Source organism: Alexandromys fortis, unplaced genomic scaffold (assembly GCF_014885135.2).
Source record: "Alexandromys fortis isolate MF-2015 unplaced genomic scaffold, M_Fortis_MF-2015_v1.1 scaffold_167, whole genome shotgun sequence".
Taxonomy (NCBI): Eukaryota; Metazoa; Chordata; class Mammalia; order Rodentia; family Cricetidae; genus Alexandromys; species Alexandromys fortis.
This window is the reverse complement of record NW_026068050.1, coordinates 2,221,646-2,245,075: the sequence shown is the minus strand read 5'-3', so window position 1 is coordinate 2,245,075 and position 23,430 is coordinate 2,221,646. Positions and strand designations below refer to the sequence as shown.

Here is a 23,430-nt window from a genome sequence, read left to right as displayed (position 1 = left end):
TGCTCTCGGCTTCTACCTTTTCTCTGCCTTAACAAGTTCCATCATCATTGCTGTCGGCAGAGTAGTCATGGTCATACCCCAAGGAAAGACTTTCACTGTGAACAGTTAAGTGATCACTACAGTCACAGAGGCCAACGTGACCGGAATCAACACTTCACCCCTGATGCAAAGAGACAAGTTAAATCTCTTTTTGAACACCTCTATTTGACCCACATCGAACTACCACACGCTAACTCTCAACACTGGGGATACGGCAGTGAACAATGCAACCAAGCCCTCAGCCTTGCAGTTCATATTGTAACAAGAGCAGACAACAGACAAGTCAGTCTGATATGTTCTGCACTTGATCGACAGTGGTAAGTGGTATCAGGAAGAAGGAAGCAGGAATAAGCAGGAGAGCTGGGTTATGCCACGTCCTAGTGAGGACTCATTCCACAATAGCCTTGGGGCACTCGCCTTAGGTGTGGCTTCTTGTCTGCCGAGGTGAGTACTTAAGAAGAGAGAGGGGGTCGTGCTTGCTTGCTCTTAGGTTAGGAAGACTGGGTCAGGGGCGTGGTATAAAGCAGCGTGTGGTTGGTTCCCAGCTCCCTTGGGCAAAACCAAAGGACTCTACAACTGGTTATGCCTTCTCTTGTATCCATGAGTCTGTTTCCCCATAGCATCGCTTAATATATATATATATCTTTGTGGTTCACATTATAGCCATATGTGCTAAGTATTCTGAGATGGTGTCTCTGGGCAGGGCAAATTGGAGCACAGACCCAGGCTGAGTGAAGGAGGAAGCCCTTGTGTTTCGGGACGAATGTTCCAGGCAGACCACTACTGTGCAAAGACCTAGAAAACAGATTGTGTTTATTGTTCAAGGAACGGCAAAGAGCAGAGTGAGGCTGATCCAGAACAAGGAGGACCTGGGGAGGACTATGGCTGTACACTGAGTGATACGGCCTCTGTGGCTGTCTAAGCAGAGGACTGGCGCTGGCTTGCACCCTAACTGGATCAGTCTGGCGACTGTGTTGAGACTACTTTAGAGGCTGCTTTCATTCAGGACAAAAATGATGGTGGCTCCAATTTATTGTGGGTTTTTTTTGTTTGTTTGTTTTTGTTTTTTGAGGTGGAGTCTCACTGTATTGCCCAGGTTGGATGCTTGGATGCTTCCAGGTTCCATGGATCTTTCTTCCACCTCTTCCAGACTTCTGGGACTAGTGGAAAGCATCTCCATACTAGCCTAGGATAATATGTCCTGTTAGTTTTAGGAGGTAGACCAGGAAGAGTCAGGTTTTAATCTCATTGGCTTTCAGTGAACAGACGGCCAAATCTGGGGCTTTCACTAAGTGTGATGCCCTCTGGTACGTAAGTTTATTACCATGTGTAAGTGTGTGTGTGTGTGTGTGTGTGTGTGTGTGTACAAGCATGTGCAGGTGCCATGGTGCGCATATGGAGGTCACCAGGGTCCTGGGGATTGAACTCGGGACATTAGGCTTGACATTCGGCACTTTACCCTCTGAGCCATCTGCTGTGTAACAGTTTCCTTCAGGATTGAAACATTCCATGTTGAAGGGAAGCCCCTTAAACAGAAAGATAAACAACTCAAAATGGCTTCAGGAAGTCCCTGAAACTGACCAGATTCGCTAGGCCCTCCTTTACTGAGTAAGCAATAAAAGGTGAGAGTTCATCTCAGACTAACAGAGCTGCACATGGACCATCAAATAAACCAAGCTGCAGAGAAAGCTCTCAGAGGGCCAAGCTCAAAAGAAGATTCCACCAGCACACCACCTGAGCTGCCTAGAAGAGACGTAATACCAACCGAAAGTGGAGAGGATGCCCTCCAACCTGCTGAGCTGCCTGCAGGCTGTGCAGTGTGCTCCAGGTTCCCATCTTTGTGAGCTGTCACCCACGCTGGGGTGGGCTTTGGTGATGCTGCTGCCCTTGAGTCGTTTCTACTCCTGTAAGTAACCCCTCTGTCGGGGTCCGGTGCTAGCCCGGACCATAAATTATTTCCCTGAACCAGATCCGAACATAAACTATCTCCCTGGACTGGAGTGGAGGCGCAAGAATAAAGACACAACTCACATGGCTTTATCGGGAGGGAGATTCTCAGTGGTCCCTCCTGAAGTCCTGAGTCCACATCCTGAAGAATTCCTTCTCGTTTATTCTCCAAACAGCTTTTATACCAAAACATAAACTGAGTGGGAAATACACCAGCGTTCTGTCTCCTAGGTAACCAGGCGAATGGCTTTTCGTCATGTCCACATCTACCTATCTTCTCTGTATGCTGGCTGGCACGTAGGCTTGAATCAGCATCTCTATCAGGCATCCTCCAAATTACAAAGAAAGGAGCAAAAAGGACATCCTGACCCTTTGTTAAAAGGGCAGCAGCAGCCTGTCTAGAAGGCTACGTGACCATCTCAGGTGTGGCCTATGGCTTTAGAGCCTGGCTGCCATACCATATAGAAATATGGGCCTAGAGCCCTCGCCCATATTCCTGTAAGTACCCCCAGTGAAACTCATAGCTCACCAAGCTGGACTTTGGTGGCGTCTGTACGCTGGTCTCTCACGGGCGCCCTGTCTGGGGTGAGTAGATGCGTGTTACACCTCCTCAGGAAGTTTTATCACACAGCACTAGCTCACCGACTCTCTTCAAGTGTTCTGAGCAAGGGCAGCTCTTTTGTGATAGGGCTGCTTTGCTATTTTTTTGTTGTTGTTTGTATTTTTGTATTTTGGTGTTTTGAGACAGGATCATATTTCTCAGACCTGCCTCCACCTCCCAAATTCTGCGATTACAGGCATGCATCACCACGCTGGCTTTGGGGCAGTGTGTTTGAAAGGACTATTTGAATTTCTTGCACTTCTAGAAGATACAGCTGAGAACTTTATGCTAGTATTATTCCCTGAGTATTACATTCACTGAACACTGGTGTCAAGGCCGAGACACAATAGCTGAGCTCGCCAAAGGCAAATGCTTTGTGCTGCTGCCCCCTAGAGGCCATTGTTCCTAAAAGCAGCCCACACTGTAACCCCTGCAGAAACCCATAGCGAAGCCCTAAGAGAATTGAGATGACTCAGTTTCTGTCTAATTTGGATACTGGCCTGGGATCCCAGAGATGATGTGGGGGCTGGGCGATCCAGCCTTCCCCTTCCTGCTCTGCCATCATCTCTGGGGGTGACTCTGGGATTTCGGGGGGAGGGGACAGACCAATATACAGAGCCTTCAGGGAGATGTTTCTCTCCATTCCCTCCTCTTTTTTCGGCACGGTCTTACTCTGCAGCTATGGTTAGCTGCGTATTCCCAAAGGAACTCGAGCCATCCTCGGCCATCAGCTCTCTGGTGCTGGAATCACAGGCAAATCCCACCATTCCTGATGCCGCACTCTGGGCACTCACATGTCAGTCTTTATGGAATCTGTGAATTAAATTGAGCACAGCTTCCTGTCACCCCCAGTTCCTTCCAGGTGACTCTCGTTCTCAGCAAACACCTTGTCTTGGTGCCTGGGCACAGTCCTCTGGCCATTTTGAAAAAACACAATTTGAGATCTTTTCTGGGCTTCCCGGGCCTTCAGGCCCTGACTTTAGGGGTTTTAGTCTTCTTCATAGTTCATTAAGGCTCACTTCTAGATGTAAAAACAAAAAGAAAAAAAAGACTTACTTCTAGTTCTACCAACTGACAAGTGCCAATGGCTAATAATCACATTTGTCTTTAAGGTCATTTCAAGGATACAAATAGTATCCTTGCCCAGCTAGGAAAGTGGTTCTCAACCTGTGGGTCACAGCTCCTAGGCAAACCTCTACCTCTAAAAAAAGTTTACATTATAATTCATAACAGTAGCAAAACTACAGTTGTGAAGTAGCAACAAAAATAATTTTATGGTTGGGGTCACCACACATGGGGAACTGTATTAAAAGGATTCAAGCATTAAGAAGGTTGAGAACCACTGCTATAGACAGTGTCTGAGCTTTTAATATTGTTGAATTATTATTAAAATTAATTTAATTATTCAATTATAAGTATTAATTATTAAAAGTATCAGTTAGATTATTTTAATTTTTGTGTGTATAGGTGTCTAGGTGGTTTGTCTACATGTAAGACTGGGCATCACTTGTGTACAGTTCCCACAGAGGCTAGAGTAGGGCATTGGATCCCCTGGGTCTGGAATTACAAATGGAATTGAATCTGCGTCCTCTGTTAGAGCAGCCAATGATCTTAACCACTCACCAGTTACAGTCTTTTGATGCAAATTACAATGAACAAAGCACAGGGGTGGGGGGGGGGATGTAGCTCAGTAGCAGAGCAGTTAACCAGCCTGCACAAGGCCATGGGGTCAATCCCTCACACTGAAAACACATACACTCATCACATACAATCATGACACATACACACACACACACACACACACACACACTTATACAAACACATTCATGCACATATACTTTCAAACTGAGCCAGGCATTGTGGCGTTGTAAGTCTATAACCTCAGCATTTAAAAGGTGGAGGCAGGAGGATCACTGTGATTTCAAGGCCAACACAGGCTACTAGAAAAGAAGGAAGGCAGGGCGGTGGTGGCACACGCCTTTAATCCCAGCACTTGGGAGGCAGAGGCAGGCAGATCTCTGTGAGTTCGAGACCAGCCTGGTCTATAGTTCCAGGACAGGCTCCAAAACCACAGAGAAACCCTGTCTCGAAAAAACAAAACAAAACAAAAAAAAAAAAAAAAAAAAGGAAGGGAGCTGGATATGGTGGCACACACCTTTAATCCCAGCACTCAGGAGGCAGGGGCAGAGGATCTCTGTGAGTTCGAGGCTAGCCTAGTCTACAGAGCAAGTTCTGGGATGGCCTGGGCTACACAGAGAAAAACAGGCCATAAGTTGGCTGACTGTCGTCAAAACATATTTGCAGCTTGCTTTCCTTATAAACTTGAAGCTGAGGGGGCCACTTCACACCGTGACAACCAAAACTGGCCTTTTGGTGCTTTTGTCACCTCTCCCTATGGCCTGATTTCTTAGATGGTCAAATAATTTAGCTTTGGCACAATGGTCTGGAGCTTCACAATGCCACTTTGGTTTGGTCTGGTAAGCATAGTGCAGAGCCTGAACCAGCAGTCTCAAGGAGTTTATTAACATTGTTCCATACTTATTAATGTGTGTATGAACACAAAAGCATGCCGCGGCCCACATGTGGAGGTCAGAGGAGCTGATTCTCTCCTTCCACCATGTGGGCCCTGGGAATCAAACTCAGGTCATCGGGGCCCTTTACCCGCTGAGCCGTCTAAAGGTAGAGGTTTTTATTAGATGCTATAAAGAATTTGTTGACTCGTAAAACAAGATGCTCTTAAAGAGAACAGGCTAGCCTGGATTCAAAAGTCAGAAGGCGACACTCGAGATCCAGTGTTTCTCTGGCTTATCTGTCTCCTAGTCTCCACCGTTCCACAGGTCTGAGGGGCCCCCACGGCTCCAGACGCAGCGCTGTGGTATAGCTCAAGGGCCTCAGGTTCCAGTTGCAGGCTGCAGAGGAAGAAGGCTTGGGCTCTTTCCCCAGCAGCCCCAGTGAGCTTTGTCACAACTTACTGAGTTTCTTTAGGTGACAGCCCCAATTCCTGAGCCGAGCCCGTGTCCAGTGGTGGACCTGGGAGTGAGAAATGGGGAAATGTTTTGAATTCAAAATGCACCATAGTTTGGGCAGGAGACAACAGGGAACTGGATATCAAACCTTCACAAACCTGCTGCTGAGCAAATAATGATAATAATGATAAGAGAAAATGTACGTGTTTAATACAAATGCAGTTCTTCCCCAGATAGATAGCAGTCTCTGAGTTTGGAGGCTTGGCTGTACTTCAGTTAGCGAATCAGTGGCTTGAATTAAGCTAGGCAAGTATGCTGCGGCTCAGCCACATCCCTAGTCCTAATCGTTTCCACCTCTCCACACTAATGCTTTTAAGACAGGTTCTCACTAAATTGCCTAGGCTGGTCTTGAACTTATTCTTTGATACAGGCAGTCCTTGAACTTGTCTCAGCCTCTCAAGTACCTGGAATTACAGTCCTGGGCCATGCATGTCTGGGGTCTGCAGAGGAGAGAAGATGGCATTGAATCCCCTGGAACCGGAGCTGCCTATAGTTGTGGATGCTGGGAACTGAAACCCTTTCTTCTGCAAAAACATCAACTACTCTTAATCAGTGAACCGTCTTTCCAGTGCCCTACTTGCATGTTTTGTTGGGTTTGTTTTGTTTTTGCAGCTGAACACATCCTAGCTGGGTATGATTCCTTACAAAAGCAAGACCTTAAATGAGGTAATATGCATAAAGTACTTAATCAGCTCTAACAGGTATTTGTTATTATGGTTTTTGTTTGTTTTATTTTGGTTTTTTGAGACAGGATTTCTATGTCGCTTTGGAGCCTGTCCTGGAACTAGCTCTGTAGACCAGGCTGGCCTTGAACTCACAGAGATCCGCCTGCCTCTGCCTCTGAAATGCTGGGATTAAAGGGGTGCACCACCACCGCCCGGCCTGTATTATATTTATTATCACTTTCACTAGCCTTGTTTACTTAGGAGCTCCTCAAGGGCTTCAGTGGTCTTCCCCATGTTCTAGAATGTTGGTTAGATCATGCTGCCCTAAAGTGCCCCTACTACATAAAATGGTGAGTCTTCAGACTGCACCTTCACAATGAGCTTTTTCTTTCATTCTGAGAATGGAGGGCAAATCCGCACCGCGGTGGATACGTAACAGCATCATTAGTCAGCACTCACAAGGCTTTGAACGTATTCCTAAAAGTAGAATGGGTACCGCCCGAGTAAACTGGGACTGTAGGAGCTCACGGAAGTACAAAAACCATCTCAGGAAAACCAGGCTGAAGAACCAATTTGACTTAGCAGGCTGGGGGAAGGAACAACTGTACCTCATAGAGAAGGGGCCACCTAGCGCTGGGTGCTGATGGCCCCATCTGACACCTGGTGTGTGTGTTAGGGGACTGACAGACAGAGAACTCTTGACTGTCCCAGAGGCTTCAGTTTGACTCAGTCTTCACTGCTGACATGGACTGTCAATCACCATCCATCTAGCCGTCTGTGGGTCCCTCTCTCTGGACCTGCTATCCACCCATCAGCCCATTTGTTTGCCGGGACCCAGTCCTGTCCTCCACCCCTAAAGACTTTATTTTGCTTCTACAGCTGAACTCTGTGGCTGGACAACAGCCTGACACACAACACAGACTCTGTCTTGCATTTCTATCAGCTTCCCAGCTTCTAAAATTTGAAATGCCTTGAGTCGTACTGTGGCCTATCTAACCCTTTGTGGCCATTCGATAACCTACACACGTACATATAGACAGCTATATAGAGTTACTTACTGTGTATGTATAAGATAGCTAAGAGTTAATATTAGTAATTAGGAATGGAATAAAACATCATGTGTTTTCTTTGCTCACTAAGAAAGAGGTACTACCAGGCAAATTGCTGCCAACAAGACCTTTGTGCTTTGTGGATTTGTTATTATCGAATTCTGACATTATGGGAAGGCACAATCAGTTTCTGACATAGGATGCCCGTGACAGTTGTAGATATAATAAACGGAATGAACTAACCTCAAATGTGAAGATGACCCCTTCACAAGAGTCAATGGCCATCAGCTGAATTCTATTTTGTTTTAGTTTGAGACATGTTTTCTTGGCACCAAAACTGTCCTCAAACTCAATATGTAGCCGGGGTTGACATCGTGGACCTGACCCTGCAGCCTCTGTCTCCCAGGCACTGAGACAGCCAGCGCCATGCTTGGCTCATACCTGAGTTTAGGAAGGCGGCCTCCTAAGTGTGGGAATCACACGTATGACCTATCTCGACTGGCCCTGTCTGTTGAATTTTTAAGTTCAAGACATTTTCAAATTCACAAGTTCCAGAAAAGAATATTTCCTGTATTGTACAAACATGTAAATAAAGCAAAGGTGACTTGGCAGGGCAATTTGTTCCTGTGCATCTTTCCAAAGTGAAAAAGCACGCACACCGGGGCAGAAAGTTCACTTAGTTTTTATTCTAACGTGGCGGTGAGCATCTCGTCTCATTGGTGAGGGCTGGGCCTCACAATCTGACACAATTGGTTAATTCATAATCTGTGCAAAGCATTAGGGTGTGATAGCGTCAGGCCTCAGGAATGTTCAGAGTTTGGGCAAACAGGCATGTAAACAAAAGTTTCACAAGACTCATGAAACACTGATCAAAAGGGTGTGCTTGGCAAGAGACAAACCAAGACAGGAAGTGCCTTTGGTTTTTATTACAATTCATGTGCTGGTTCTGTTTTTCCCCATTGGCTGGGGTCTGACCTCACTCACAATCTTAGCTGGCTAGTCTGAAAATATTTAGTGCATGGGAAATAAAGGAGGAAGGGGAAGAGGTTACTGCTCCCAAGGGAAAAGGGGGGTCGCTAGTCCATCAAATCCCTAGAATACAACACTGGGCCCTGGTGTAAACAAAGGTTTTACTGAGTCGGGGAATTAAAAGTTTTACAAGGTGAGGGAGACAAAAAGATTCTAAGCCCTTGTCCTAAACACAAAGTTTTATAGTATTTGATAGAAAAGACTCACATTTGATACTTCTCACACCTTCTCGAGTTCTCTCTGAGGTCCTCACGTGAGGTTTAGGTTTAGGTTTAAATAGAAGATGAGAAGCATACGTAACTAAACAGTGCTGGTTAAAGTGTGGTCCCTCCCATCATCATCGTCTAGGCTAGAGTCTCTCCTGCGAGTTGTCAGGACTATGAAAATCAGAACTGTGTGAAATGGCTTTTCAAGAGGCAGGCTTGCTTCTGACTAATAACAAGAGAAAAGTTTCTGTACCCCAATAAGCCTCTCCACCGACACAATAATCCGAATCAGACCAAATCAAACCGAATTAGAAAAAGCACAGGTTTAGTGGATACAAACACTCACAGATAACTTTATAGCCTGCCCCCAGACGAAACTGGAAAAGAAGACCAGACAACTGCGCCTTTGTTCTCTGGGGGGCAGTTTAAATACCCTGTGGGAGTGGTCTTGAGCATCTCTGGGGAGGGAGGATCACAATTTGGCAGGCTTTCTTGGGGGTGGAGTCTGGACTGAGGCAACTCCCAGGGGAGGGGGCTTGGGGTAGAACTTCCACCGGAACATTCCAGACTCTTTGGGTATATGGATGCCAGGGGCTGGGGTGAGGCCTTCACCCAAACATTCCAGACTCTTTGGATATATGGATGCCAAAGGCTGAGGGGGAAGTTTCCATCTGAACAGCAAGCTTTAGCCTTTCGTTTTCTCTCAGCATGAGATTCCTGATGAAAATTTAATTTCTTGGGTACTGTAGAACTTTAAGACAATTCTGAACCCATTTCTGACAATTCTGAGCCCTCTCAGTCTCAGCAGTAATGCTCCTCCCTTCCCCCCTAGGAACCAAGGACCTAACAGCTACATATGCACGTATGTTCTCCAGAAATTGGGGCAAGATAACCTTTAAGATGTTGACTCAGTTCCTGAACAATTACCCACACACGTATGTTTTGACTCAGTCCCTGGGAAATGGGGTCAAAGTGACCTCTTACCTCATCTGATCTGGCAACTACTCTCCAGCCAATTATTGGTAATAGCCCTTTTGAATAGGCCAATCATAATAGTCAAAGAACAACCCCAAGACATCCCCCTGCTTCTGTGGCTTTTTCCTTTAAAAGTAGCCTGTACCAGCTATTCGGGGTCTCTTGGCTTCCTGAATGCTGAGAGACCCTGTCATGACAGAATTAATAAAATCCTCCTGCTTTTACATCAGCTGTCGTGTGAGAGATGGTCTCTTGGGGCGACTCCTCCTCAGTGATTGGACTCTAGGGTCCAAAAGTACTATTGTTTCAATAGCCTAATAACTAAGCAGAGGGGCATAGTGCCTCTCTAGACTATCTTAAGTCATACCAGGCTGTTTACAAAAAAAGATTGCTTCAACTTAGCTACAGTGGGAAGAGAAATGGGTTAAAGGGGTCTGGTTGTTCAGTATCTAGTTAGATATTCAATCCTGGAGGGCACCGCAGAGGGACCCTGTGATTGCTAAAATTATGTTTTAAGTTTAAATTACCATGCTTAAGAGATTTATAAAATAAACCTCCTCTAACCTGTAAGTCCACTTGCCTAAGGACAGATGACTTCCTGGAATGTTGGGGGCTGTTGTTCATGTAAGATTGCAAGCCATGAGATTTTGCTACTGTAAACAAGCTCGGTTGCACCAGCTGCACAGGATGTACTTGATCTCATGTAGGCGGGCGGTCCATAGGCAGGAAGTACATCAGGATATGTATGTGCTTGCCCCTAATTGGATGAAGACAGGAAGTACATAGCCTTGTGAGTTTTGCCTTTATAAGCCCCTAGCTAGTGTAATTCAGTCCCATGACCCTAGAAATCCCAGGTACGGACCTAGCCATTGTCAGCTGCCCTGGCCAGTATTCAATAAAGCTTGCTTCAGATTTGGTTCAATACTTGTGGCAGTGATCTTATTCTCGCCCAGTTGGATTAACATTTTCTGGATGCCCCCAGTGAGGGCAGGCCACCCACCCAAACTCTAAAGCTGGAACTTCTGCCTAGGACTCTGGGGCTGAAGGACTGCTTCAGGAGGTACACACCTTGAGACATTCCAAAGTTCCGAGGTAGGTTCTCAATTTTGCGAACTATCAGAATGAACTGCGGGGCTGAAAAAAGCAGCAAGCATCTATAGAAGTCTTTCCTTGTAAGTCGTAGTAATTTCCCTTGACATCTGGTCTGTTGGGATCATGATCTGGGACACGGAGAGGTTCAATGGTACCCAATACTCTCCCATCCCAGGGCAATAGTGATACGTCACACATCCACCTGGTTCTGGTTGTTGGGTACTAAGACAATCTGTCAGGCCCATGAAATGTCCTGAAGTTGTGTATGTCTGTTTTGTGTATGTGGCTAGGTCTGTGTTTTCTGGTGTTTCTGTAAGTTTTATTGCTGACATGGAAGCCTAGACAGAAACAGGCTCAGCTGAATGTATGAATGATGATGGCCACTGCATACTTAGTTTCTGACTGGTGGTCCCCTTTGAGTATGTGAGTGTTCTGTGTTCCACATTTACTAGTTTTGTTTTTGCTATCTCTGCCACTGCCGGCTGCCAGCCACCACCACTAAGGCTGCTTGCCATGGTTGCTTTGATAATCAGGACTCAGGATTTATCTCCAAGATTTCTGGTCTCTAGATTCAATTTAGCAAGGATTCAAATGTCTTTTGAGTATGAATAACATTATAGTTGTTTAGAGCCGGGCGGTGGTGGCGCACGCCTTTAATCCCAGCACTCGGGAGGCAGAGGCAGGCGGATCTCTGTGAGTTCGAGACCAGCCTGGTCTACAGAGCGAGTTCCAGGACAGGCTCCAAAACCACAGAGAAACCCTGTCTTGAAAAACCAAAAAAAAAAAAAAAAAAACACATTATAGTTGTTTTATGTTTTCCACTTTGTTGGAAAACTGGTTCTATAATTAGGTTATAGCTCCCCCTTTCTCTAGACCCAAGCATGCTTACTTGGAAGTCTATTCCAAAATCTGTCCACCTGACTTTGTGGCAGAGATAAGAGCAAAATGAAACAGCTAAAAAGAAAAATAGACTATTAGTTTCATTAAATTGCTTAAAACATTTGCTAAGATATAAACGTTATCTCAAGATTCTTTAAGATTATTATGTGAACTTTCTGCACCTCAAGATTTGTAAGTTTAGCTGGGCGGTGGTGGTGCACGCCTTTAATCCCAGCACTCGGGAGGCAGAGGCAGGTGGATCTCTGTGAGTTCAAGACCAGCCTGGTCTACAGAGCTAGTTCCAGGACAGGCTCCAAAGCCACAGAGAAACCCTGTCTCGAAAAAAAAAAAAAGAGAAAAAAAAAAAGATTTGTAAGTTTATTGGGTATGCTTAAAAATCTGTAAACTCTGTATAGAGACAGCCATGTGACTGGCAACAAACATTGCTAGGACTGGAGAGGGTGGATGTCATGTGACTTCATCACCATTTGATTAAAGGTGACCACATGGTATAAATCAGCCAAGGAGGCAACAACAGGTCTCCAAAATATTTTGGATTAGGATGAATTCTTGTATAATTCTTGTCCTGAAAACAGTCATTAAAAACAAGTTTTATAAAAGATAGGATTTAAAAACAATGAGTGTTTAATCAGGGGTTAAAGTTGCATCTCCCTATGCTCATAGACAAAAATATACCCCATGCAGCCAAAACTGAGTGGTATTGGTTTTAAAGACAAGCAGCCATAGCGAGCAGCTGAGGCTTGGCTGTGAGGGAGAGCGAGAGTTCCTAAGGAGAGTCCCAGCAGTTCTGGAGATGCCAGTGTCACGTGATGGCCACCAGGAACAGCAGCCACAGTGAAATGGAGCTGGTTGGAGCCTAGAAGACAGGCTGTGTGTGCTGCCGAGGGTGGGCCTGGAGAGCTGACCTGAGCCCCTGGAGAAGCCCAGAGCTTGTGAGTGAATCTCCCATGTTGAGCACTGAGCTGTTTGCATGGTTGGAGTTTGGTTCTGCCTTGTTCAGACTGTACTTGTGCCCTGTTTCTTCCCTCTTGGAATAAAAAAGATAATTAATTTATCTTTCAATATTGCAGGAGCCCACAGTTGATAGGCTTTAAACAGTTTTTAAAAGACATTTCAGAGTTTTACAAAAATAAATAAAGGACATTTTCTTTAAATATTAAAAGTATAAGACTCTGGGACATTTTAAGTTTATTAAATGTTTTATACTATGATGTCTTACTAATGTATAATCATAATTAATTAATTAGCTAAAGATTTAGAGTCACAGCTATGAGCACCAAATACTAAACACCAGAAACTAGGATGTCCCTATCTTACCAGGCAGCAAGACAATGGTCCAAGAAGTCTGGCAAAGAGCCTATAGAATGTGTCTCCTTATATAAGGTCTATTCAGACTAACAGAGACTGACTTAAGAGTGTATGTCTAGCCTTGTCTTTGTTAACTTTGTTAAGCCTTAGCTATTTTGATAAGCTGAGTCACACAAGTAACTGTGATATTCTGTAACGGTGCACTATGAAAGGACCAGGGAAGTAAAGTTGCCAGTCCTGTGTAGCAGGCTTCCTTTGGGCCACCAACCAGTTCTCAAATAAAGGCACGGGGACTTATTAATTACGAATGCTTGGCCTTAGCTTAGGCTTGTCCCACCAGCTCTTACAACTTAATTCAACCTGTTTTTCTTCATCAACGTTTTGTCTTGGGGCTTTTTACCTTTCTTTCAGTCTGTATGTCCTGCTTTTCCTGTTTCATCTCTGGCTGGCTGGCTGGTGGCTGCCTGGCCTGGGGCATCTCCCTCTCTTCTTCCCTTATTCTCCCTCCTCTTAAATTTAGATTCATCCTCCTACTTATTCTCTCTGCCCAACAGCCCCGCCTATCACTCTACTGCCTAGCTATTGGCCATTAAACTTTTTATTAGGCCACTCAGGTGACTGCTCTACCCCGCGTAAGTCAGGAAAGTCACTTTTCCCAAGTTCTTCATTCGCAGAAAAATCTCTCAGACCTTTTGGGGCTGGCCGTTGACGGCCTATGCTGTCCTGTGTAGCAGCTAAATATATAATGCTGTTCTATGTGATAGCCAAAGACCTATGACCTCTGCCCCCACAGCGAAGCCATCGAGACCACAGGAGTCCAGGAAGCTACTAAGTCTCTGCCATTTTAATTGGTACAGAGGCCATTTGGTTTATACTTCCTGCTGTAATTTATCCTTCTCAGATCTCTAATAATGACAGCAAACAGGAGCTTTGTCACTATGGCAACTGTAGGCACCCAGCTTCTCCCCCCCAAAGCTGCAGCTACCATGTTAGTTCATTTCATACATAAAGACATCAGGCCTCGCTTTTTCTGGCACTCCCAGGCCTCCTGCTGAGAAAGGCAGACAGGCTTGCCTTGCTAACAGGCTGCCTATGAAAGGATAAACAGGCTCAGCTCTAACTTTTTCCTATTCCTTTACGCAAAAGAACTTGCTTTGCGAGGACTGCTCTCAGTAATCGACCACTTGTGTCTTGTGCTGAATGATCCCATGAAAGAAAGATTTAAAATTTAAAGTTGCCAGGGTCTAAGAGTAATTTACATGAAAGCTTAAGTAGTTGCGAAGATCTAAGGAAGTGATTTAAGGGCTGTGAAAAGTGAGGAATGCTTCCGATTCCTTTCCTGGTCCACTAAGATCTCACAAGGTCAGAGTTTCAACATTGATCAGTGGAGTTCCATGGAGTTCCCATAGGCTGGCAAAGCACTGACCGCTATTAGCAATCACAAGCTCAAGACATGAATTTCCGTCTTCTTCTAAGTATAGTTTTTTTTAATATTTTATTTATTTATTATGTATACAATATTCTGTCTGTGTGTATGTCTGCAGGCCAGAAGAGGGCACCAGACCTCCTTACAGATGGTTGTGAGCCACCATGTGGTTGCCGGGAATTGAACTTAGGACCTTTGGAAGAGCAGGCAATGCTCTTAACTACTGAGCCATCTCTCCAGCCCCCTAAATATAGTCTTAAGGTGCTTCATATCAAACCAAAAGTATCTCTGCCCAAGTGTATCACAGTCCTCTGGACAGAGAAAAGAGTACTTTTTAACCCAAAGCCATAGCTTTTGCTACGTCTTGAAGGCAGGAGTCTGTCTGCTCCAGCTGACAAAAGCTACAATGTGGATTTCAGTACAGATTACAAACAGTGGTACTACTATATCTGAAACTTTGATCTCTTTTTGTAAATTAAAAATTTATGTAAGCTTCAGGGAGTCCCAGCTTGATTACACCCATCACAGGCCAAATGGGCTCCAGATACTGCTCCAGTCACGTCATTCAACAGCTCCCTGTGTATTGAACTTACTGAACTTCACTCTATGCCCAAACAAAATGTTCCACATAAGCTCTCCCGACAGTTCTCATCCTACATTTGTTCCCGATACATCTGCCAAAAGACCCGTTAGATGATGTGGGAAAACCGGCTAAAAGGCCTTGATCTCCTTCACCCCAGGCCGGATACGGTTTTCTCATAAGTCCTCTGTTTTCTCCTGTTTCCCTCCTTTGATGCTCTATGGCTCCCTGCTACTCTGCTAGCTCCTTTTGGTGCAGCAGTCCGGGCAATGGGACCTGTCACTGCCACTACCACCTTGAATCAACTCTACCCACTTCCTCTCACCCGCTCACTCTGTCTCTCCATCTCTGCTGCTCCCTATTTCTCAACCTTCCTGTGGAGTTTCAGTATTTTTTTTTTTGAGACAGGGTTTCTCTGTAGCTTTTGGTTCCTGTCCTGGAACTAGCTCTTCTAGACCAGGCTGGCCTCGAACTCACAGAGATCCTCCTGCCTCTGCCTCCCGAGTGCTGGGATTAAAGGCGTGCGCCACCACTGCCAGGTGGAGTCTTTCTTTACTCGGTAGGGTAACCAAATCATTTGCTTACAACCCTCTGCTGATTAGTTTTCAAGTCTCGTCAGGAATACAGAATGACAGTTGCTTGATCCGTTACAACTGATCAAGTTAAGACTCTTCCCCCTACTGTGTGACTAGAGGACCCCCCTCTTCAATGGAGCCAGAATGACTCCTTTGACAAATACTCTCCTCAACAGAAGCAGCTATAACACCCCCGAGTTAAACAAACAAAAAAGTTACCGGCTAAAAGACTACACTTCCCAACTTTCCTTGCTGCTAGGCAAGGTGGCTACAGGAATGAACATATTATAGAGTAGTAGTAATTTCCGTTCTTCTGTGGGCATTTTGCTCATTCACACAGGTGGATAATAACATGTCCCCATGCTGTGAATAAATTTGGTTCTGCCTAAGATGAGCCAAAGGCCTCTCTTTCTGTCCTCCTTCTGTCTCTCTACAGCTACCTTAAATAATCTAACATCTGGTGTTCCTGCTTGGTTACCGTCATAACTCCTTCATCTTCATCAGGATAAGGTGGGGACTTCCCTTCTTTGGGTTTAGTCCATGGAATTTCCTGTTCCTCTACATGTGCAACTTCCTTTGACTATGGGATCTCCTTTAGTTTCAGAATTATACACCTTGGGTCACATCCTCTTGTATACTCCCGTCTCCTGCTGCATCCCTGCTAACCTAACCTAGGTGTCTTTTTTTTTTTTTTTTCCGAGACAGGGTTTCTCCATTGCTTTTTGGTTCCTATCCTGGAACTAGCTCTTGTAGACCAGGCTGGCCTCGAACTCACAGAGATCTGCCTGTCTCTGCCTCCCGAGTGCTGGGATTAAAGGCCTGCGCCACCACCACCCGGCCTACGTGTCTTTCTTAAAAGGAAGGTGACTATGCTCTTGTAATGTTTCTCATGTATTCCTCTTGCCTTGTGATAAAGCATTTCTTGCATTGGGTTAAAGGGATTAACAGTACTGTCTTTAACCCACCTCTAACCCATCTCTAGTGGTCTGTCCACAAGCGGTGGCAAGGACAGAAGCACAGCACAGCTTTCCAATGTCACCCACAGCCTGGAGAATTCCTGCTCTCCTTAAAGACGTCCATTAAGGCAAGACCGGGGTTCTTGACTTTCAGAGAATGCAGTGTGTAGCAGAGCCAGGGTTTGTTAACAGACTCTTTAATGTGCACCTTAGACGGAAGGATTAATAGAACCAGATGCTCAGGGAGAGACTAGGACACACCCACACATGGGCGGGGGCTTCTTAAGGGAAAACTGTGCCTTATTATCTTTGTAATTGCGGTATGTGATCCTGTGACTTTCTCAGAGGGTGTAATTTACAGCGGGGTATAAAGGTTAAAGACTTTTCCTTTGTAAGACTGGGAAAAGGGCTCCGTGGGTATGAGTTTGGATCCAGAGGCAGTGTGTACCTGTCACCTCGGCAGTGGCAGCGCAGGGAAGAGCAAACAGGAGGCCTCCTGGAGCTCTCTAGCCAGCCTCCTGCCCATCAGTGAGTGCCAAGTACAGCGAGGGGCCTTTTCTTAGAACAACAACAATAATGTGGATAGAAAACTTAACTTCTGGCCTCCACAGGTACATGCACACACACACACACACACACACACACACACACAGAAAGAGAGACAGAGAAAGAGAGAGAGAAAGAAACATAATTTTATTTTACAGTGTTATAAGGTGGATTTATGAAGTGTATTGTTTAGATTTAAGAATGAGAATCAGATACTAAAAACTCAAGGTTATAGATCGTTTTGGCCCTAGGCAAGCACACTTTATTTATTGTCTTTAATCTCTATCATTGAGAACCTATAGGAAAACATTCATCATCTCAACAGGCAACTTTGACCTCATCTGTGTGTCTGAGATAATTTTAATGATTTAAAAGGAGGTAATGTGCAATGAGTTATAGATGATAGAGCTTAAGTAGCCCATGGTAGATGTCCCACAAAAGGCTTATCGCACTTAGTGTCCCCATTGCCCAGGAATGCCTTCATTTCAATATCGGTGAGTTCAAGGGACTGAAAAACAGCTTGTGAGTCATGCCAAGCTGGCGACTATTGACCAGGGACCTAATAAAGATCCTACTGCCTTTCTCTAGCAACTCGAGGTCATAAAAATGCCCACTCTTACTGATTCCTTTGTTTGTAGAGGTGTACGCTTCTGGGACAAATAACTACTCAACTTGTTCCTGAAATCAGGAAGAAGTCACCAAAACTGTCACTAGGACTTGAGACTCCCATCAATGGCCTACTACATAGAGCAAAATCAGTTTTTATACCCAGTTTCTTCTGCCCAGGAAGCTGGGAGGGGAGGGGAGGGAAAAGGAGGGGAGGGGAGGGGGGAACCACCACATCTGGCTATGACCTCTCAGTTTTCATGGTTGAGATGGGTTGATCCTATTAGTCTTTGAACTTTATGTACTTAGCTGAGTAGTAGGGTAGAAGGCAGCTTAACTTCATCTGTCTTAGTCCCTTTGATCATCATCTGAGGTCTGCAAATTAGCAAGAATGAAGACCCTAAATCTTTCCCACCTTATTTCATCCAGAAACAATCAGACCGCCTCAACACCCGTCTCCTATTAGGTATGATGCAGGCTGGACAAGCCTGAAAAGTGATCAAAGGGTCCCGGTTCTTGAAGGGTAGCTATTTAGATATTAGCAGGGTTAAAGGTCATGGGGATGGATCCCTCCCTCAATATCAGCAGCTTATGAAATCAGAAAGTCAAACCGCAGGGCTCTGCTTACTGGTCTAAATTAAGTATGGTTAACTCTGCATGGAAACATGGTATTCTGAACTGCCCAGAAGGCTACGATAAGATTGTTATCCATTCAGAGACTTCCTAATAAAGAACAAAGACATACCATTGTCCCTCTTCTCCAAGTTAACCCAAGTGAACTAGTCAGTCATCTGGACAGGAAAATGCTCTTCCGGTTTAGAGGCCTTAGAAATAATGAAATGTATATCACACAATGTTCTCTTCGGCCGTTTAGTCCTCTCACCTGGACTGAAAAGTGCGCCAGCTCTGTTTGTAGGAAGTGTGTAACTATCTTTTACCCCACTTTCTTATGTGCCTCATCTCCAGACCATGTGATAGTGATCACAGAGACTAGGGAACCAAGCCAACTCCCGATCCAGGTCATGTCGGCACACTGACTCTGAGTTCATCTTTAAGACAATGGCATGAGCGTTAGAGGACGAATAAGCATAGAGCAAGGCATGTGCACAACTAAGCATCCTGGTCAAGGTGCAGGCATATGCATCACGGGTGGCCTGAGCTCTCACCCTGGAAGGTGGTCCTGAGAAGTCCTTAGTGCTTGAAGGTGGCTCTCAGAGAGGGATTGCTTCTGCTCTAGAGGACATCCTCCTGCTCCAGGATAACGGCCCTCTATGGGGAGTGGGAGGTGGCCTGTTCTGATGGGCTTTGCTATTCCTGGAACCCAAAGTGACTGCTGACTTAGGACAATTATTTATTTCCATGCCTTCAGCCAATTAAAGATACAAAAGGAAGGCAGAAATGTCACTTTGCCTTTAGCTGCCTTTTGGGTTCAAGCCAGGAGACAATGCTTAAAAGAAGCAACCTTTAAGTACCTGTTTCAGAAATGGCTAAAAGTCAGTCGCTTCTGCCTTCATTTTGCATCTGTTTTCTTTAGTCATCATGAGGCCTTAGATACCCAATAAACCCAGCTGGGCTACCCATAAATAGTCAGATATGCAGACATGGAACGGTAAACGCATGTGGCCTCATCGAGAAGAACAGATAAAGAGGCCCAATGGTCCCTTGTCTTAGTTTCTTTACCTGCTGCTCTGATAAAGGACCCCCGCAAAAGCAACTCAGAGGACAAAGGGTTTATTTTGCTGCTGCTGGAGAGTACTCACTAGTAACAACTGGGGAGTTGAGGCAGCAGGGCGTGAAGCAGCCGGTCGTGTCGCATCCACAACTGCGAAGCAGAAAGCAGCACGCGTTTGTGCTTAGCTCGCTGTCTCCCTTTTATACAGCCCGGGATTCCGTCCCAGGGAATGGTGCCAGGCAGCATGAGTGGTTATCCCCATGGTAGGGACCTAATCAAGGTCCTCCCTACAGGCATGCCCTTACAGATGTGTCCAGAGGCTAGGCAATTCCAGATCCTACGAAGGCAACAATTAGCACTAACCAGCACATCCCTTGGGGTGTTCTTTAGTCCTTATATAAAGTTCAAGCTTTAAATAGGGGATGAGAGGTGTCTTTAAACAAGTCGTCCTGGTCAAGTTATGGTCTCAGCCGCCAGTGACCTATCCCTGTCTCCCTTTCAATCTCTCCTGCAAGGTGGTCTGACAGGAAATAATTGAAAGCTCTCTTACCAAGAGACAAGTCCTCCCCTGGCTAGTATCAGACTTCTGGCTTTTCGTTCTCTCAGCATGAGACTCCTGGGCAAATGTCCATTGTTTCAAAAGTCTGATAGTCAAAGGGAGTCAAAGGTGGTGGTGGTGGCGGTGGCGGTGGCGGCGTACGCCTTTAATGCCAGCCCTCCAACCCCACCCTTAAAGGAAAATCTGATAATGTCTGCTTAAAACCCTTCAAGATCAGACTTTTCTAGCACTCGGGAGGCAGAGGCAGGCGGGTCTCTGTGAGTTCGAGGCCAGCCTGGCCTTCAAGAGCTAGTTCCAGGTCAGGCTCCAAAGCTACAGAGAAACCCTGTCTCGAAAAACCAAAAAAAAAAAAAAAAAAAAGAGTCTCTTCCTACCTTTATCCTTGCCTGGGTGTTACTATCAGCTTTTACACTGATCTGCTCCAGATGTCCAAAAAAGAACTAAATATCTCAAGTCATTGTCCTAGACCTGCATTCACCTTAGATTCCAAGAGCCACAAGACCAACAGACACCTCTATGACAAGGGTTGAAACTACCACACAAGCAATGAAAGGCTCCCAAGTGAGGGTATTAATCTATCAAGGTGAGGCTCCAGCCTGGAGCAGGACTGATGGTCTCTGTGGGAATCAACCTGCTTTCCTTCAAGTGGAAAACAATGCCTTGGGAAGTCAAACAGGACTAGAACTTTGGTAACCAGACCGCGTACGGCTTGGCCACCCCTGCGTAGATAGGTACCACTCTCCCCCTGCCATAATTACTCCACTGTCTAAACCTAAAGTTCATCTCAGTGCCCTAAATAGGGAGGACCCAGGGCCACTGAATCTCTCTCTGTCTTTCCTGTCCAGTGTGACCACAGTGATTGATTAATTAGATCTCTTTTCTCTGTTTTTGTAAGTACTGACGTATCAACACAAAAACTCAGACCTCTTTTCCAAAGGAAGTCTTAGCCAAAGATGAGTGGCCATGGCCTGAGAGAATGGGTCCAGGGCGTCCTGAATGACGTGTTTCCATGTGGAAGAGATTTCATGAGCTTTTCACAGATGAAGGAGTTATAAATCAAGGCGCTTACCAAACAAACTGACAGGGACGTCAGGCAGGTGGGTCCCAGCAGAGCAGGGAAAAGGCCACAGCTTTTGGAAGCTGATAGTCTGCTGAGAATGTTTTCCAGAGATCACCTGACAGTCAGGAGGACGTCAGGTCAGACTTGGAGTAGGCAATGGGTAGTTATGATGGGGACAGAAACTAGCCCGGCATTCCAGCTTTGTACAATCAGGACGTTTGGCCTAGTTGCTCGGCCTTGTAGATACTTTCACATAGGTGTGGCTATTTTTTTTTTCTGGGAACTTCAGTTTATTGTTTAACTGGTATATTGGATATTGGCTAGAGCAGTCTTTTGAGACTCCTGAGTCCAGGGACTAGATCTGAAACTCTGTCATAGTTCTAGGTAAGAATTGGGCTTGTGGCTGAGCGCGATGGTGTGTGCCGATAATTTCAGCACTCTGAAGTTGAAGGTGGAGGATGGTTATGAGTTAGAAAGCAGACTGGGTTATAAAATAAGACCTTGTCAACAATAGAAGAAAGGAGGGAGGGGGAGAGACAGAGACATAGGAAAGAAGAGAATCTTGTGTCAATAGTAAGCCTAGAGAAATCAGACATAGTAGTAGCACATGTCTGTAATCCCAACACTAGGAGACAGAAGCAGAAGGATCAGAAGTTCAAGGTTATCCCCAGCTACGCAGCAGGTAGGAGGCCAGTTTGGGATACATGGAACCCTATCTCAAACTACACATTCTCGTGCACACACCCACACACTGATGCATGCCAAAAAAAAAAAAAAACCCCAAAAACTCAATGCCCAAGAGGACCTCGGCTTTTGAGCTGAAAAGTCTGATCTTGATAGACAGACGTGTAGAAACTCTGAAGGGTTTTAAGCAGACATTATCAGATTTGCCTTTAAGGGTGGGGTTGGAAGGGTGTTTGGAGCTATGGTGGATGAAGAAGTCAAGGATGAAGCAGGGAGGCTTGTTAGAAAATTAGTAAGCTGAATTATATAGAATCACCACTTTTAGGCCACAATGGCCAAAGGTGATAAATTTGTGTGTGTGTGTGTGTGTGTGTGATTGTACACGTGCACATGATATGTGAAAGTGCAGGTGCCACAGCATGTGTGTGCAAGTCAGAGGAGGACAATTTTGTGGAGTTGGTTCTCTCCTTCCATCTTTACATGGATTCTGGGAAGCAAACACAGGTTGCCAGGCATGCAGCAAGTTTCTTTATCCAGGGAGGCACACGGCTGGCCTGGAGCCATCAATTTGAGATGGCTCATCCTAATGCCAGGTGAGAAATGACCAGAACCTAAACTATAGTACTGATGGATGAGCTCAAGCAACATTTGAGAATTCCACTATGACAGCGCAGTATCTTCCATGAAACAGACAAACATAAGGTCTATGTGAGACAATAGAAACACAGTTACAGGTCACAGGAAATCATGCCCGAACCTAGACATTTTACTTCTATTTAGTTTGATGAACTTTGTGAAGCTGTGCTTGAGGCCTGATAGATCCATTTGGATATGATCGTATAACCACGTTTAGTCCTAAGTTGGCATTAACCCCAGGTCTCTTGCCGGTACTGTCTGTCTCTGTTATATCCTGGCTAATCAAAGGAGATATTAGTATAAGTTTCCTGGGGTTTCCGTGCCACAGAGTGGGTGGCAAAAACAACAGAAGCTCACATAGTTCTGGAGGCTAGTAGCCCAGAAGGAGGTTGGTAGGGCTGGTTCCCTGTGAAGGCTGCAGGAAGGATTTCGTCAGGCCTGCCCTTGCTTGTAGATTGATCACCTGGTCTCATGCTCATTTCTCATGCTGGACCATCTGTTTCTTCACATCGCTAAGTTCCCTCTGTGCCTACAGGTTTGCTTTTTCCTCCCCTCTTTTCTTCCTCTTGCTTTATTTTGAGACAGGGTCTTGATACTAGGCCAGTCTGTTCTTAAACTTAAAATCCTCCTGCCCCGGCCTCCACTTTTGAATGCAGATATTACAGGTGACATGGATCATTTTGCTGAGTTATGATCAATCCTGCTCCAGTATAGCATGGACGAGGGGGGGGCGGGGGTATTAAATCTGCAAGGGTGGGGTTTGCTGTTGTTTTGACAGAGTCCCAGGTATTCCAGGTCTGTGGCAGTAGATGACCCTGAACTTGTTTTTAAAGAGTTATATTATTTGCATGTTTGTGTGTGCACATGTTTGTGCACTTGTGTGCAGTGGCCTGTGCCTTAGTCCTAGGATTACAGGTGTGTGCCACCATGCCTGTTTCCTGCGGTGCTAGGATCGAGTCAACACTGCCGACAGAGCCGCATCCCCAGATCCTTGTTTACATAACAGTACTTTTGAATCTTAAGTTCTTGTTCTTTTTGCTAATAGCAGGTCTGTGTTTTGTTTTTGTTTCTCTTAAAAAAAAAAAAAGGAGCAAGAGCTGTAGGAGCCTGGGGAGTAAAGATCTCTTCTATTTTTTTTCTGTACTTTTTGCTTTTGTTTTTTATCTTAGAACACATCCAAGAAGGTATTCTTTGCCATAAGCCTGCATCAACATTCTTTACTATCTGCTCTCAGCAGAGATTTCACTTTCCAACCCCCCTCCCCCACTTTTTTTTTTTTTTTTTTTTTTTTTT

The 23,430-nt window shown here is 45.3% G+C and overlaps 1 protein-coding gene and 1 long non-coding RNA gene across 2 annotated transcripts in view; one reads left to right on the top strand and one right to left on the bottom strand.

Moving 5' to 3' along the window:
* Positions 1-898: 898 nt before the first annotated feature.
* Positions 899-21,010, bottom strand: LOC126486904 (uncharacterized). The gene is made up of 3 exons (XR_007588230.1): positions 20,827-21,010; positions 5,560-5,617; positions 899-3,608 (listed from the first exon to the last, which is right to left on the bottom strand). It is a non-coding gene; the product is annotated as an uncharacterized lncRNA (long non-coding RNA).
* Ireb2 (iron responsive element binding protein 2) overlaps positions 10,498-23,430 on the top strand; it is a 61,591-nt gene continuing 48,658 nt past the window's right edge. The window contains exon 1 of the mRNA XM_050119409.1: positions 10,498-10,629. The gene's annotated coding sequence lies outside the window, so the exon portion shown is untranslated. The remainder of the gene's footprint in view (positions 10,630-23,430) is intronic.